This window comes from Athene cunicularia, assembly GCF_003259725.1.
Source record: "Athene cunicularia isolate RWA chromosome 4 unlocalized genomic scaffold, athCun1 chr4_part3, whole genome shotgun sequence".
In the NCBI taxonomy this organism is placed as follows: Eukaryota; Metazoa; Chordata; class Aves; order Strigiformes; family Strigidae; genus Athene; species Athene cunicularia.
In genome coordinates, this window is record NW_020799100.1 from 21,480,181 (window position 1) to 21,488,044 (window position 7,864).

A 7,864-nucleotide genomic window follows, 5' to 3' on the forward strand; every position below is an offset into this window, starting at 1 on the left:
ATTTTCCTTTTTTTTTTTTTTTTTTTAAAAAAAGATACTTTGTTGTGTGTTTAAAGGACTGAAGAGAAATGGGGTTCACATTAGACTATTTATGTTTTTCTTTACATGATAGCAAAGGAGTGATTCCTCTGCAGTGGGACTGGTGTGAATGCAAACCTGCCTGTGCTATGGGACGTGCAGGACTGTCACTATTGTCCCACTCCTCTTTACCTTCGCCAGTGCCACCGCCCTGCCAGGTTGACATCTCCTTGCTCTCCTCTCCCGCCCCCCAAGCCCAGCACACCTCCTCCTCATTCCCCCAGCCAGTTTTGAGCACCAGGGCAGGAATAACTCAGCAAACGTACATTTGTCCAAAGGGTCTACGAAGGCCAGAAGTCTGCAGCACTTAAAAAAATAGTTGAGTGGCACAGGACTGCAGAAGGGATGTTAGCTACGGCCTTTGAATGAGGCTTTGCTTTGCAGAGCAAAACTCAGCCTGAGCCCACCAACCTGTTCAAGGCGTTTTGTACAGAAAACTCTGCCGTGAATCCCCGTCACCAGCGTTCAGAAAGTTTCCTCCTTTTATTTGAATGAGAGTTTGCAGAAATAGCTTCCCCATGGGCGTGAGGGCTGGGCAGCATGGCAGGCTGGTGCCAGAAGGAACCTCTCAGTCAGAGCTGCCCCCGCGGGTTCAGCTGCCCCGTGGCTTCGGGGGTTGTTCGTGCTTTACTCCATCCTGCCCACGAGCAAACTCTGCTGCCTTTCTCGTGGGCAGCTTCATTTTAAATCCTCAAGTAGAACGAGGGAAAAACCAACTGAGAAAACAGGAAGGCAATTCCCCCCGCTTGTGGGAATGGTATTTTTTAAAATGAAATTATTTCCCCTGTGTACTGCCACGCTGCCTCTTCGTTAGCGGGAGAGGAGAAGCGTGTGCGCTTGCCCAGTGCTGAGCACTGACGGTATGCAGAGACTGCATAAAGAAATCATTTCTGGTGCTAAGAACCAAACCGTCACTGCTCCTTAAGTTTGGTGAAATATCCAATCAGTCGCAGTGGGGTTTTGCAGGAAAAGGAATTAACCAAAAAAAAAAAAAAAAAAAAAAAAAAAAAAAAAAAAAAAAAAAAAAAAAAAAAAAAAAAAATAAAGAAAAGGAAGAGAGAAAACCCACCAACCCCAGTGTTCCCATAATGAAGGGTCTAAAAATGCTCCACTCACTGATGCGAAATTACAGTTATTGTTTATCCTCCTTCTACTTCACACAGCTTTATACAATATGCACCACGAAAAATACAAGCAAACAACCGACACATTAGTTAAGAGACCTTCCATTTTACTTTGGCAGTTCACGATAATGGAATTTAATTGTGGAAAAAGCTGAATAATTTTAGCTGAATGTCATTTGGTTCATTCAAACTGGGAATCAGGGACATTTTTAACAAAGGTTTTCAAACTTCTTTTGAAATCAGGAAGCTGCTGTGCACAGATAAGGGGAGAGGTTTGAGGATTCTCTATCAGAAATTTCAAGGTTTTTTCCATCTGCTTTTTCACATTAACTGGTAATTATCCAGAAAGGCACATAATAGTGCAGAAATGACAGAAGCTGACAAAGGTTTTCCTAAGATATGTAAATTGTCAGTGATAGGCAAGGTGCAACAGAAAGGCTTTCTACAGCACAATTATTTATGCCAGTTTCATTTGCTTTTAGGTAGCACTGATGGCATACCACACCACCGCGTTTATCACAGGCGCTGCACATTCCCTTCACCATCAGCATACAGGAAAGATGGCAAAAAAAAAACCAAACACAAAACCGAGCTTGAAGGTTGGTGGTCTCCTCCGACTCCGCTATTTTATATTAAATACGCGTGCGCGTGTGCCTGTGCGTATAGATATATCTGAGGACTCTACTGCAACGCTTCCCTTCGTTTTTCATGCTGCATAATTAAATAAATAAGTGGGATCCTCCCCGTAGAAACAGCTTCCACATATCGGTTACGCTTGGTCTAGGAGTCCACCTTCCTTGCAGCGGCGTTACTTGAGGGAGGGGGCGTTAAAAGAGACACGCAGCTGGTTGCATCTGATGTTCGTTAGCCTTTTCCACTGATTGCATGTTTTCAGCAGAAAGATGAGCCCGTTGAAGATGCTCAAACTCCCCGCTCCAGCTGAAGAGCCCAGCTACCGTTGTTCTGTGCTCCTCGGGCTGGGGTTGGAAATGCAGGCGGTGGGACGGCTTTTAAAAAATTCAGGATGGCCAGATTTGGATGCTCTTAGCTTATAACTCCTTAAGGAAGAACAGACCCTCTCTCCCTAAATTGCCCCGTCAGTCTCAGGAATTATTACGCACACGAGTGCAAAAAGGCCACCCCCGAGACGTGTCTCTGCAGGTCACCGCAGTGGGCTCCAGGTCTGGAACAGGCTTCACACGGGTGTTTTAGGTCCCTGCTAGACCAGCAGAGAGACAGCGGGTGGAGGTTTAATAAACACCCCCTTTCAAAGGAGAGGTTGGGCTTCTGAGTGCTTCTGGGAAGTTATGTTTTATTTAAGTGAAGTGTAAGGGACTGTGCATGGCAGACATGCCTGCCTGACCCCTGCCACATTTGGCTCATACTGGAATTGCAGGCTTTAATTAATTTTTTCTGGGAATAGGACTTCATATGTAACTACGTATGTAACGAGAGGTTATAAGATCTTTAATGGATGCAAGGACTTTACCTATCAGTCCCTGATGTAGTGGTACCAGAGGTATTACTGTGATATAATTACTTTACATTAGCACGTGAGTGATATTAAGTTATTCTGATGGGAGGTGTTTCCATGTGCTTGTGGTGGGGTGGAATTAATTTCCTTTATGGTAATATTAACTTAAGTTAATGGGGGCTGTGAGAAAGTAAACAAGGATGCAACACGATAGATTTAAATAGAAAAAAAAAACCCTAAGATTGCATTTGAAAGTCAATGGACTTCGCTATTAGCTGTGAGGACCTTGTCTCCTTTATTTTTCCAAGTCAGGAGGCTGGAGGTCAAAGTCATGTAAAAGGCTTTGGGATGGAGGGGAAGGATTTGAGCCACCAAGCTGGTGGTGCTGCAGGCTGCCTGCTGCCAGAGGGGGGCTATCTCTGCATTTTTTTTTTTTTTTTTTTTTTTTTTTTTTTCTTTAGGACAGATTTTCTTTCAGGTGCTTTCTTACCATAAAGAATACACAAAACCTTTCAAGAGCTGCTTTCCTTGGTCAGTGCCTAACTTCATCAGGAGGTGCAGTCTCGGAAGCTCTGGTTGTGACATCCCAGATGCTGAGGAAATCACGACTGATTTTGGGGGGCTGCAGCCCAAAGGCGACTCCTGCACTCGTGCTCCCTGTTGTCCCCCGTCCTGTTAATTCGCAGGACTCCTTTCCCTCCTGCCTACAGCTGCCTTTCTCTGGGCAGCCCCTGGTAGTGCTGGAGGGACAAACCCACCAGCTCCAGCTGCTGACACTGTGAAGCCTCCGACCCTTTCCTTTGCCTCTGGGCTTCCCCCTTCATTGCAGGTTTGGGCTAAGCAGTCACACCAACAGGAATCACACAAGCTCATGTTTTTTTAAGCAGAAGCTGATTAATTGTAAGGGAAGGGAATCCCCAGAGAAAATCCCAACCCAGTCCCAGGGAGACCCCAGGACAAAACAAGGCAGAGGACAAGAGCCCAAGCCCAGCTGGAGATGGACTTTGGGAACGTGCAGGTTAGTTAAATTAGATATCTGGACCAGCAGCGTACTTCTGGTATTTTTACAGAGCATTTGAGATATTAAAAAATTGCCCAAGTGTTAATTATTTCATTACACATTCTAGATTTGCTTTAGTTTTACTTTTTAGGTTTGGTTTTTTTTAAATAAAGTTTAAATTAGATCAAAAAATCAGGCCTGTGAAGAGAGTCTTAGGTTCTCTGTGCAAAGCGGAGTCGAGGACTTTTGCCACTGTCATGCACAGACAAGAGGTTAGAGCTGGCAAAACGACTTTGAAAAGACATGAAGGCACTTAAGGACGAAAACCTCTTTTACCAGGTAACGGATAGAGCTGGTGAAACCCTGAGGCTGATCAATAAACAATCACTGGGACGGTGGTATGAACGCAGCATCACTATTGTTACATATTCCTGCATTTGCTTGTAGTGACATTTTGGCCACCGTGCCCTGGTTCCTGCCCTGAAAGCAAGTCCCGAGCTAAGTTTCTAAGCCTCAAACTACCAGAAAAAGCTGGGGGAAAAAACCAAACAAACAAACAAAAAAAAAAAATCCAAAAAACCCAACAAAAAACCCAGAAGACCATCTGTCTGAGTCTGCTGCCAGCCTGGAGCCTGGTGTCCCCATTAGCCAACGCCACACATCTGCTTAGAGAGCAGAGCGGGGGAAAAGCATCAACACAACTCATGTGAGCAGTTGTACTTACCCAGCGCAGCTTAAAATTTTACTGTTAAATAATTATGGCAAAATACTCACCATCCATCTACAGCCAGGGAATTATTTACTAAAGCTATTCAGCAAATAATTGGGAATAATGAATCCATCAAAGGAAATTGTATAGTGAAAAAGAGGTGATATTCACAGGAGGAATTATTCACTTCAACTTATTCACACAGCCCTGCTAGTAAAGAGTTGAAATATAGGCTTCAAGGAGACTGCATAGGCATGGGGGACTCTGTGCAATGGAAGGAGAAAAGGGCAAGAAAAAAACCACCGAGGCTGAGAAAAGACACTGCACCAAAACATACCCATTCCCCTGGCTCTTGCTGTCCCCCAATGACCCTCGTGATGCTCAGCAGCCGCTCGGGGAGTGCCAGTCTTGTAGCAAAGCGAGGCATGACATTAAGCCCCCAAATATATCTTCTGGTGCTTGACTTTAAGGTCGGCCACAATACGGTAGAGAGGAGAGCGTATGTCAGAGTCCGAGCTCACAGCAGCAGCTCCCCGTAGCCACGTTACGTACCCCGGGCCAAGATCTGTAATGATAAAGGAGACTTTCACTCCCCTGCATCAATTTTCTCAGTAATGAGATGTGAGTGGTGGGTCGGTCTGGCTGTTATGGGATTTCACTCTTTCAGACCTTCATTTTTTTTATATCCGATGAGCTTCGTGTCAAAAGAGGAGGAATTTAAACCCCGCTAAAAGTTTTGATTAAGTAATATGGAAGAAAAACAGCCCCTTGTTTAAAACAAATGTCCCTGTGTCCAAGCACTGTCTTCTATAAAATACCTCACTCTGTTTTCCTTGTGCTGTTTTAACCGGAGACTCTGAATTTCAGAAGTGCTTCTGATTTACCCAGCGGAAGTTTTGGTGTCAGAAGGGATTTCTGGAGGTGATATGTTTTGCCTAAAGTTCCTTGCTGCAAAATTTTGGGCACGCTTTGAATAAGCCATGCCCCTCCTGAGACAAGTCTCCCAGGGAAGCTGAAAATAATAAAGTAAACGGTCGTTGGGGATGGCAGGAGCTCTGCATCTTTCTAGGTCATAAAAAGGATAGGGGAAAAAAGCAGTGGGGAAAAAAATGCTTTAAAATATTATGTTTTCATTAATTAAAACATTCCAGCTTCTGTGATGACAGAGCTGGCAAACACCATGCCCAGAATTCTGGGGGCAAAGAGGTGGGAATCAGAGCAGGCAAATGTGGGGGACCTAAATACACAGAAATGGCCTGAATGCATCACCTGGATTATCTCCGCAGCCTCTTGCTAGGACTGAAAAGAGAAAAAAGAGGGGGAAAAAAAAAAAAATTAAACATGTTTCCAAGTAATTGAACTGTGCTCACATTAACTTACACTAAAATTATTTTTAATTAAATGAACTTCCCCTGTTTGTAGCTGGAAGGTACTTATGTGAGATAAAAACTCCATTCTAATAACGCTGCGACTCACTGCCACTTAATTAGCATCACAACTCCTGATCAGGAAGGCAAGCAGGGAGGTGAGCTTGTGCTGCTGGGTGGGATTTGGGGGAAAGATGCTCCCTCCTAGAGCAGCCCCCATCCCAGAGCCCACCCAGTGCTGCGAGGCATGTCGGGACTGGAAATCACACCTAGTATTTGACACAGTTTGTGGCAAAAGCAATTATAATTAACATTATATTAAATATTAAGTCAAGATCATAAAATGTTGATTGGTACTGATTAGCTGTATAATCCATAATTAGAAATCACTGCACCCTTCACCAGGTACTGTAGTGCTTCGCTTATGATTTCACCGCTAAATTAAGCGAGTGATTCATCTTTTGCCCTGAGTTTTACTTTTGCATTTAATTTAGGGCAGAAGCACACTCAGGCAAAGCAAGGCCCCAGACCTGTTCCCGCGGGGGCTGTTCCCAAACTCTCCACCCCAAGGGCAGCTCCCCATCCCTTCTGCACCCACAGGAAGGCGATGGCCAAGTTGACCAGCCCCAGCACGGCTTCAGTTGTGTGTGCAAGGCATGGGAAGATGAGAGCTCCTTCTGCCTTTACTCCCCGTCAAAGCAGCGACTGCAAAAGGTGTGGAGAGGCCATAGGTGCCTCGAGCCAAGGCAGATAGGGCAGCGCTTGGCAGCTCCGAGACAACCGTTTATTGCTGTCACAGACTAGGAGTACAGCGATACCTCAGCAAGGAGGGAGAGAGGGAAAACTCCTCTGATTTATTTTTAAAAACTGAACCCGTCTGTGCATTGCTTCTCAATGGGATGGAAACACCAACCCTTTGGTAGAATTGGGTGGAAAGGACGATGGCTCTGGACTGGAGAGCTGCTGCAGGAGGGTGTTACTTGAGGTGTTTGCTGCAGCAGCCCTGCCTCCTTGAACAAGGCCTCCCCCCGACGTTACGGGTCCATTTATCATGGATATCCATTTATAACGGATAACGTCATCATTGCACACTAGGAAGCGCTCGAGTTTCTATAAAGCAAAAAACACAATCCCCTAACTATCAGATTTTATGGTTTTACTGTCTTTGAGTGACTGCCTTGGCTGGAGACCCATCTGTGATTTTCCACAGCATTTCTGGATAAAAATAATAAAATTCGGCAGATGAAATCCCAAACCCATGGCAGCCTGGCCATCAGGAGGAAGCCAACTGTACCTGCTTGAACTCCGGCAGCCTCCTCGCAGCGCTGCAGGCGACCTGGTCCAGAGGGACCTTCACAGCCTGAGCGCAGCGCCCGCTGGCAAACCCAGGGCTAGAAAGAGAAAACACGCTCAAAATTTTCTTTACCGAGGGCGCTCTTTGGAGTCTCAGGGAAGAAATCTTTTTATTCCTCCTGCAACTAGAACACGCGCTGTTATCTTTTGCGCTGATTAATATTGCCTGGGAGTGGAGATGAGATGCTGGGCAGAGCCCGACGCTCTCAATCAATTAAATCAATGCAGTCGTGACGCTCCAGCGATTTTCCCTAACCAAGGGTTTGGCCTAAAAGGCAGAGTACAGAGCGTTAGGGAGGACACATGGAATCACAGATAACGTGGCCGCCGGTCAGGCTGAGAACAACAGGAAAGTCGTGCTCCGCATCCCCATTTCCCTGCGACGGGCACGGTGGGATGCAGCCCTGGACGGGTCAAGGAGGCACCGCCCCCTGTGATGCTCACACACTCCTTCTCACAGCCTTTTAATTATTCTTATCATTATAGCACTGGTTATATATTTATTTAAATGATGTCTTTAAGATTACATAGATTGTCTCCTTCTTTTAAGGGCTACTTTTGGCTAGTCCGGGGAAACTGCTGGGCTCTCTCCTTCGCAGGGATGGCCCTGGCTGAGCTCCCCCAGCAGCCGTGTGTCTTAGGGACACATTTACTCATCCCACTACAAAACATCAGAAACCCAAGGTCACCCACGTTCTTCCCCTGGGTGTCCAGCAATTCATTAAAAAAAAAAAAAAAAAAAAAAAAAAAAAAAAATTT

General features: G+C 45.5%; 1 long non-coding RNA gene across 1 annotated transcript; it reads left to right on the forward strand.

Moving 5' to 3' along the window:
• The first annotated feature begins 205 nt into the window (after positions 1–205).
• Positions 206–7,834, forward strand: LOC113480130. The gene is made up of 3 exons (XR_003398435.1): positions 206–396; positions 1,685–1,801; positions 6,923–7,834. It is a non-coding gene; the product is annotated as an uncharacterized LOC113480130 (long non-coding RNA).
• Positions 7,835–7,864: the final 30 nt, after the last annotated feature.